Here is a 9,765-nt window from a genome sequence, read left to right as displayed (position 1 = left end):
AAAATGGCACAGACCCAGAGCCCTGGGATTCAGTGAGAATTCACTACACTTCTTGGTCTGCAAATAGCCCACCAAAAGGAGCCCATGCCTCTGTACCCTGCTCACGAGACCAGTAACTGCTGACAGACTGCATGGCGTGGACCAATCAGAAAATGATATGCTGACTAAAGGGACTTGGGGGTGGAGAAAAGGGAGATATAAGGTGTGCCTCCTCCTGCATTAAATGAGTCTGCAGCACCTCACCTAGTGCTTGCTTCTACCTGACTCCTGGGATCTGTGTGTCATGACCCCACACCTCTTACCCCCCCAATTGACAGGGGACCCGATCCAGGTTAGCATCTTCACAGGTGGCCTGAGGAGTACCCGCAACAATGCAATGTTCACATGACAGGGTCTTGAGACACTGTTTTCAGGCCTTTCCTTTCAGTAGAGATTGTGGCCTGATCTTTAATTCTCCAGGTTCAACCTGCTCAAAGGCAAGCCATTTTGACCTCCAACAATCCTTACTATTTATTAATGGACATCTGCTGAAAACTTATTGTAATGAATACAGGTAGCTGTATATAATACCACCTTCTATGATAAAAATAATCACATTTTGTTACTAAATGAGATTACTACAGTTAAAATTCTTGCCCATCAAATTTATAAATTTATTATTTGTACTTAATTTTGTATTATTATTATTATTATTATTATTATTATTATTATTTTCTGAGACAGGGAGTCATCTATGTCTAGCCTCAGTTGACTTTGAACTTGCTATGTGGACCAGACTGGATTTGATTTCAAAGAGATTCACTTAACACTGCCTCCAAAGAGTTGGAATTAAAGACATGTGCCACCATGCCCAGCTAAAACTTTACTTTAAAAAGAGTCAGCTTCCTTGGGCTGCACAGCCTTCAGAGTCCTGGTGCCAGCACCTTTCCTGGGTAAGTCCAGCAGTGCCCACCACACCTTGATCCCCCCAGCCTCATTCACCCTCCCAGCTCCCCTACCCATCTCTCCTCCTAGACTGGGTACTGGCCCATTTCTTGTCTTGGCACTCTAGATACCAGGGCTGACCTCTCTGCCCAGAACCACAGCTGTTTCCTGACCCGTTGAATCCAGACCAACCCAGTTCCTCCCTCTAGTCCCCAGGTGCCCTTGGGGCCTCTTCCTGCTCCTACCTTCCTTTGCATTCCTGGGTGGCACAGCCACCAGCTTCCTGAGACCAGCATATTTCTTGGACCCTCCTCCCAGGCCAGCACAGCCCCAAAATTTCTAAGGCAGAATCTTTCCTGGGGGGATCCAGACCTCAAGAGAAAGCCTGAGACCATCTGATCCTCATCTGACTTGGGCCTCTTTGGGAACTCCTTAAAATGAAAGAAATTTGGCCACTCCAATATAAAAAAAAGGAGAGAAACTGAAGTCTAGACTAACCAGCTTTTCTTTCCTAACAAGTAAACCACAAAGGCACATAAAATTTACAAAAGAAGCAGATCTAAACTCAATAAAGGAAGGCTTGAGTCTCACACAAGAATCAGAATCTATAAGAGAAAAACACATGTCAAAGTCACAGAGAAAAAATAATGACATGAAAAACCAAATAATATATCACTACCAAGTACCAGTAGTCCTCTAGAGGAGCACAATGAACCCCCCCTCCTCTAGAGATAATGCAAGACATGGAACTCAAAAGAACAATTATAAACATAATAAAAGAATTCAGTGAATTTAAAGAATGCACAAAGAAATCAAAGAACTGAAGGAAGATAGGGATAAACTTCTGAATGAATTCAGAAAAGAGAAATACTGAAGAATACTCAGGCTGAAATGAAGAAGGAAGTGAAACGCTCATATAAACAGTACTGCAGGACTTTAAGACCCAGATTAATCCCAACTCATTAATAGTAGGGGACTTCAATACCCCGTTGTCTACATTAGATAGGTCAATAGGACAGAAAATTAGCAGACAGACATCTGAATTAAACAATACCATATATCAAATGGTACTAACAAATATTCCACCAAAGCACCAAAGAATGCACTTTCTAGTCAGCACCCCACAGAACCTTCTCCAAAATTGACCATATACTGGAGCACAAAACAAACCTCAAAAAATACAAAATGATTCAAATAATTCCGTTCATTCTATCAGACCACAATGCAATAAAGCTTAAAATTAACACTGGAAGAAACCCTAGGAACCACATGAACACATGGAGATTAAACAGCACACTCCTGAATGATGAATGGGTCAGAGGAAAATTAAAAAAATTATAGTATTCCTTGAACTAAATGAAATGGGAAATAAAACACTACAAAACCTCTGGGACACTTTAAAGCAGTCCGTGTCCTTAAAGTGACGTTTATAGCTCTAATTGACTACATTAAAAAATCAGAAAGAACACAAAATAAGTGACTTAACATTGCAATTCAACACACTTGAAAAGAAACAGCAAATGAAGCCCAAACCCAGCAGACAAGAAGAAATAACAAAAATCAGAGCAGAAACTAATGAAACAGAAACAAACAAAACAATACAAAGAATCAAGGAATCCATGACCTGGTTCATTGAAAAGATAAACAAGGCTGACAGACCACTAGCCCAGTTAACCAAAAGAAAGAAAGAGCATATCGAAATCAACAAAATGAAAGATGAAAGGGGAAACATCACAACAGACACCAAAAAGATCCAGAACATTATAAGGGAATACTTTAAAAACATATATGCTGGGGGAGGCTGGGAAGTGGGAGGTGGGAGGCATACTCTATCACTCCTATGTTCTGGGTTCTGTGCTGTGAATTTAACTCCCTGGCTGATTGAGGCATCACTAGTCCTGAGCAGTGAGCACTTTTCAGGGAAATGATGAGAGCACTGGTGAAGCCGGAAGTGGTCCATGGAGTCTGTGACATTTGAGGATATTGCAGTGAACTTCACCCAGGAAGAGTGGGCTTTGCTGAATCCTTCTTAGAAGAATCTCTACAGAGATGTGATGCTGGAAACCTGTAGGAACTTCACTTTTATAGGAAACGGTTGTGAAATGAATCTATTAAAGACCATTATAAAAAAATCTAAGAACTTCCATGTTTGAGACATTCTGTAAGCATAAAGAAGATTTTCAGGATGGAGAAATTTTCACATGGAAAGCAAATGCTGATATGGGCATGACAATTTATTCATGTTAAAGCAATGTGCATGGGAAGATTCCCAAGTGCCATTTCACCCTTTAATAACCATCCTACCTCTCACTCTCAGTACAGACCATATAAGCATGAGGAGTATGGAAACCAGCCACAGAACTCTATCTCTCACATAAGCTGTCAAAGACCTATGAGAACTCACGCTGTGAATGGACCTTTTGAAAATAAGACTTATTTAAATTATTTTCATTTCCAACATTTGTTGGTAATAGATCAGGAAACACACAGTGGGAAAAAAAAAAAAAACTCCAGCAATACAAAGAACATAGAAAAGCCTCGGCTCATGCCCGTTCATGTCACACATCTGGAGAAATTCAAACTGTAAGAAAGCATTGTCAATGTAATATATGTGGGAAACATTTGAGTTCTTCCACTCCTCTTTGATGACCTGAATGAATTCATATTAGTGAAAAACCCTATGCATGTAAACAGTGTGGTAAAACCTTTATACTATTCAGTTATCTTTGAGTAAATTAAAAAATTCATAAAGGACAGAAACCATTTGAATGTAAAGAATATGGTAAAGCCTGTACATGGTAGAGTTGCCTTCAATTACATGAAAAATTTCACACTGGAGAAAAACTGTATGAATGTAAACAATGTGGTAAATTCTTTAGGCCTACCAGTCATCGTCATAGGCATGAAAAAATGCATACTAGAGAGAAACCCTATGCATGTAGAGAATGTGGGAAAACATTTAGACTGTCCAGTCACCTTCAGGTACATGAAAGAAGTCATACTGGAGAAAAACCATATGAATGTAATCAATGTGGTAAAGTCCTTAAATGTTACACATCTCTTCAGTTACATGAAAAACTTCATACTGGAGAGAAATCATATGAACATAAAAAGTGTGATAAGGCCTTTACATTTCCTAATTCCTTACTGTTACATCACATAATTCATACTGGAGAAAAACCATGTGAATGTAAGCAATTTGGTAAAGTCTTTAGATGTAAGAGTTATCGCCATGTACATGAAAAAGTTCATACTGGAGAAAAAGCATATGAGCATAAACAATGTGGTAAAGCCTTTAGGCAAAACAGTCATCTTCATAGGCATGAAAAAATGCATACTGGAGAGACACCTTACGCATGTAGACAATGTGGTAAAACCTTTATACAATACAGTCAGCTTCAAGTGCATGAAACAATTCATACTGGAAAAAAACCATATGAGTGTAAACAATGTGGTAATGGCTTTAGGTATAACATTCATCTTCATAGGCATGAAAAATGCATACTGGAGAGAAATGCTGTGCATGTAGAGAATGTGGTAGAAAACTTTTTACAATAGAGTAACCTTCAAGTACATGAAAAGATTCATAATGGAGTGAAACCCTATTCATGTAATCAATGTAGAAAAATATTTAGACAGTCCAGTCACCTCCAGGTGCATGAAAAATGTCATACTGGAGAAAAAACATAGGAATGTAATCAGTGTGGTAAAGCCTTTAAATATCAAAGTCATCTTCAGTTGCATGAAAAACTTCATACTGAAAAAAATACATATGAATGCAAAAGTGTGATAAGGCCTTCACATTTCCTAATTCCTTACTGTTACATGAAAAAAGACATACTGGAGAAAAACCATATGAATGTAAACAATGTGGTAAAGCCTTTAGACATAAGTGTGACCTTCAAGTACATGAAAGAATTAATACTGTTCAAAAAACATATGAATGAAAACAATGTGGTAAAGCCTTTAGATAAAATAGTCATCTCTAGAAGCATGAAAAAACACATACTGGAGAGAAACTTTATGCATGTAAAGAATGTGGTAAAGCCATTATAGAACACAGTCACATTTGAGTGCATGAGAAATTTCATACTGGAGAAAAACCATATGAATGAAAACAATGTGGTAAAGCCTTTAGGCATATCAGTCAGTCTTCATAGGCATGAAAAAAACGCATACTGGAGAGAAACCCTATGCATGTAGAGAATGTGGGAAAACATTTAGACAGTCAAGTCACCTTTAGGTACATGAAAAAAGTCATACTGGAGAAAAACAATATGAATGTAATCAATGTGGTAAAGCCTTTAAATGTCACAGATCTCTTCATTGCATGAAAAATTTCGTGCTGGAGAAAAAACATATGATCATAAAACGTGTGATAAGGCCTTTACATTTCCTAATTCCTTACTGTTACGTGAAATAACTCATCCTGAAGAAAAACAGTATGAATATAAACAATGTGGTAAAGCCATTAGAGGTAAGATGATCTTCAGTAACTTGAAAAAATACATTCTGGAGAGAAACTATGAATGTAAACAGTATGGACAGTAAGGCATTTACATTTTCTGGTTCCTTACAGTTACATGGAAAAAGTCATACTTGTGAAAAGCCCTGTGAATGCAATCGATGTGTGTGGTAAAGACTTCAGATGTCACAGTGATGTTCAAAGACCTAAGTTCATAGTAGACAGAACCCTATAAACTGGAACAGAATGGAAAAGCATTTAGACTTTACATTCACCTTTACATGAAAGAATTCATAGTTTTGTAAACCAGTGAATGCAAACAGGTTGGTAGGCCTTCAGACGTCAGTTACCTTCCTTTATGTGAAAATTCATGTTAGACCAAAACCCAATGAATGAAAGCAATGCAAATCCTACATATGGCACATTTATCTTAAATTACATGAAAAAAGTACTGGAGTACTTGAGAAAAACCCTGTCAATGCAAAAAATGTGGACACCTTTGCATTTTGCAGCTCCTGAAAATTACAAGAGAAAATTAATTGTGGCAAAAACCTGTGAATGAGAGCAATACGTATAGTTGAGAAACTTCCTAAATAACATGGTGAAGCAGTTTCACAGCACAGTGTTCTTTCACTTTCAAATAACTCATGAGAGAAAATTCCTAGAAATGTAAAATTCAAGCATTGTTAATTTTTTGAGTTCACTTGTGGATAAGAACTCACTCTCAAACCTCTAAGAATATAAACAATGGGAAAGAATTGAGCTGTCACAGTTCCCATGAGCAACAGTGTGTTGTGTGAGATTTCTCTGGGAAATGTGAGCAAATGCCTACTCACCTGAAATGGGAAGCTAATGACACAAAAAAATTCTACCAGTGTTCTAGTCAATGACCAAGGATGTTATGGGGGTTAGGTCCAGGAGCATGGACAGTCACAGAAAGCTGCAATACCAAAAAGCCCATCCAGCCTAAGCAATGATTCATGGAAGTTACAATCCTTAGATCTCTGCAAAAATGGCAGGCAGCTAGGTTAGTTGAGAAATTTCTTCTTTTCACAATTGTTTACTGCATATATAAACTTGTGGAGTGGCCTTGGCAATCATGTAATTTGAACATTCCAGAACTCGTTTACTTCTTGAGTCTCATGCCTCCCTTTGAGAGAGACTGTGTCAATTTGTATGAAATTGCTCAATAACAGCCCAGCCTTTCCTCTGGCTCTTACACTGTTGTAATCTTTTATATACTTGAGGGCAGGGAGTGTAGATATAAATGTATAAATGCCCATCCATAGGTAACACTGGGCCACTGTGTCAGAGCAATACTCACTTTTTCTCAGAATACTCATCATTGGTGTTATACCATCCAGTGTAAAAGGAAATTACCTTCCATGCAGAATTGAAGCTGACAATAGCAGTGATCTATTAGGCATGAACTGAAATGTTGAGAACGGAATTTAGATAGAAACATCATCACATTGACCTTACACAACAATAGAAATTGCTTCCCTACTGCGACCCATGACCTATCTAGCAAGTTTTATTCTTGACATGATATCAGACAAAAACTTTTTCCCATGTAGTGGGCTATAAATCCAATCTGAAAAATGCTTGTCGAACTCAAACAGTATTGTGCCACTGTTTCACCAGGAGTTACATTGGGCCTGTCCTTTTGGTACTGGAGCACTCAGGGTTTATAGCTAAGCAGGGCTGTTGGTGACAGTTCTCCCCCAGCAATCTGCATTGCACCTGACAACATGCAAGCCAGCCAGTTTGGAAGAAGCTTCCACTTTATTCCAGCAACATTTCTCCATGTCCTGCAACTTAAGCATGTGATGCCTTCAGCAGTAGGGTCTTACCATCTAATATTAGCATTGAACCAACTGTAATGGCAATAGCCTTCAAGGTTGTGAGACATATTCACCTGCTTTTCCCCCTCAAGCTCTGGTGTTGGCCTGCACCAAAATAATTGGCTGTTAATAACCCATTAAAACAATTAACCTATCCCCACTGTTTGTGATGTAGGGGGCCATGGATTGCACCTTATTTCCTTTAGTTGATGTCTGTTCATCAGTGTTTGTAAAATGAGTAGTCTTGTCACAGTCAATTACATATAACACTGAGTTGGATAAAAGCCTTGTTTGCAGCTTTGTCCCTCACTTGCCTGGAAATGTTTGTAAGAGGCACTGCCCATATTTATGAGGGAATATTTGCATTTGTAACTGATGAGTATGGGTAATAACAGGTGTACTTACCAGTATTATATGAATGAATTGACTTACATATGTGTCATTTCAAGGCACCTTTAACCAGGCTTTGATTGTGACAAGGAAACACATGTGATTGGCACCTAAATAAAGATGCGTAAAGGGGAAAAAAAAAAATGAACCCTATGTGCTACTAAATTTGAAAACCTAAAAGAAATGGATGGGTATTAAAAAGCATGCACACCACCAAAATTAAACCAAGAAGAGATTAACAGCTTAAACAGACCCATAACACATAAGGAAATTGAACAAAACCTTCCGACTAAAAAGAGCTGAGGACCAGAAGAATTTAGAGCAGAATTCTACCAGATATTTGAAGAAGAACTACATCCAATAATACACAATTTATTCTAAAAGATGGAAATGGAGGGAGAACTTCCAAATTCCTTCTATGAAGCCAGTATCACTCTAATACCAAAGCCAAGTAAAGATACAACCAAAAAAGAAAACTATAGACTCATAACCTTAATGAACATAGATGCAAAAATTCTCACCAAAATACTTGCAAACCGCATACAGACACACATCAAAAAGATCATCCTCCATGATCAAGTGGGGTTTATTACAGAGATGCAGGGATGGCTCAATATACATAAGTCAATAAATGTCATAAATCATATAAATAGGCTCAAAGAAAAGAACCGTATGCTCAGCTCAATAGATGCAGAGAAGGCCTTTGACAAAATTCAATATGCATTTATGTTCAAAGTCCTACAGGGAATTGGACTGGAGGGAACATACCTCAACCTAATTAAAGCCATATATAACAGAGCCACAGCCAACATCATTCCAAATGGAGAAAAACTGGAAAAATTGCATTGAAGTCAGGAACAAGACAAGGCTGTCCACTGTCCCCACTCCTCTTTAACTTAGTGCTTGCAACTCTTGCAAGAGCAATAAGACAAGAGACGGAAATTAAAGGAATAATAATTGGGAAAGATCAGATTTTTCCTTTCTGCAGATGATACGAAGTTATATCTATGAGATGTCAAAAATTCCACCAGAAAAATCCTAGAAATTATTAATACATTCGGTAAAGTAGCAGGATAGAAAATTAATCTACAAAAGTCTGTAGCCTTTCTGTAGACCAATAACAATCAGAGAATGAGTACATGTAAACACTCTCCTTCACAATAGCTGCAAAAAGTATATAAAATATCTTGGAATAATCCTGACCAAAGACATTAAAGACCTCTACAGTGAAAATTTTAAATATTTAAAGAAAGAGATGGAGGAAGACATCAGAAGATGGAAGGACCTCCCATGCCCATGGATTGGAAGAATTAATATTGTGAAAATGACCAGCCTACCAAAAGCCATTTATAGTTTCAATGCAATGCCAATCAAAATACCCACGACATTTTTCACAGAATTAGAAAAAAAAAACATCCGAAAGTTATGGATGTACAAAAAAACTTCAGATAGCCAAAGGAACCATGTACACTAAGAGTAATGCTGGGGGGATTACTATAGCAGATTTTAAACTGTATTACAGAGCTATAATGACAAGGCACAAAAATAGATCCAAAGATCAATGGAAGAAAATTGAAGTCCCAAATATGAGTACATGCAATTTCAGCTACCTGATATTTGACAAAGTGTCCAAGAACATTCACTGGAGGAAAGACAACACGTTCAGCAAACAGTGCTCACAAAACTGGATCTCCACCTGAAGAAGAATAATCTGTATTACAGAGCTATAATGACAAGGCACAAAAATAGATCCAAAGATCAATGGAAGAAAATTGAAGTCCCAAATATGAGTACATGCAATTTCAGCTACCTGATATTTGACAAAGTGTCCAAGAACATTCACTGGAGGAAAGACAACACGTTCAGCAAACAGTGCTCACAAAACTGGATCTCCACCTGAAGAAGAATAATACTAAACCCCTATCTTTCACCTTGCACAAAAGTCAACTCCAAATGGATTAAAGACCTCAATGTGAAGCCTGAAACACTGAAACTGTTAGAAGAAAACATTGGCAATAACCTACAAAATATAGATGTAGGAAAGGATTTTCTAAACGGGACATCAATTGCTCAGGAAACAAGGTCAAGAATCAACAAATGGGAACTCATTAAACTAAAAACTTCTGCACATCAAAAGAAGCA

General features: G+C 37.8%; 1 pseudogene; it reads left to right on the top strand.

Moving 5' to 3' along the window:
• Positions 1-5,475, top strand: part of LOC103725529 — a 52,474-nt pseudogene extending 46,999 nt beyond the window's left edge.
• Positions 5,476-9,765: the final 4,290 nt, after the last annotated feature.

This window comes from Nannospalax galili, unplaced genomic scaffold, assembly GCF_000622305.1.
Source record: "Nannospalax galili isolate Female #2095 unplaced genomic scaffold, S.galili_v1.0 scaffold10, whole genome shotgun sequence".
In the NCBI taxonomy this organism is placed as follows: Eukaryota; Metazoa; Chordata; class Mammalia; order Rodentia; family Spalacidae; genus Nannospalax; species Nannospalax galili.
Note: the sequence above shows the minus strand (reverse complement) of the source record. Positions and strands in the feature narration are given on the sequence as shown.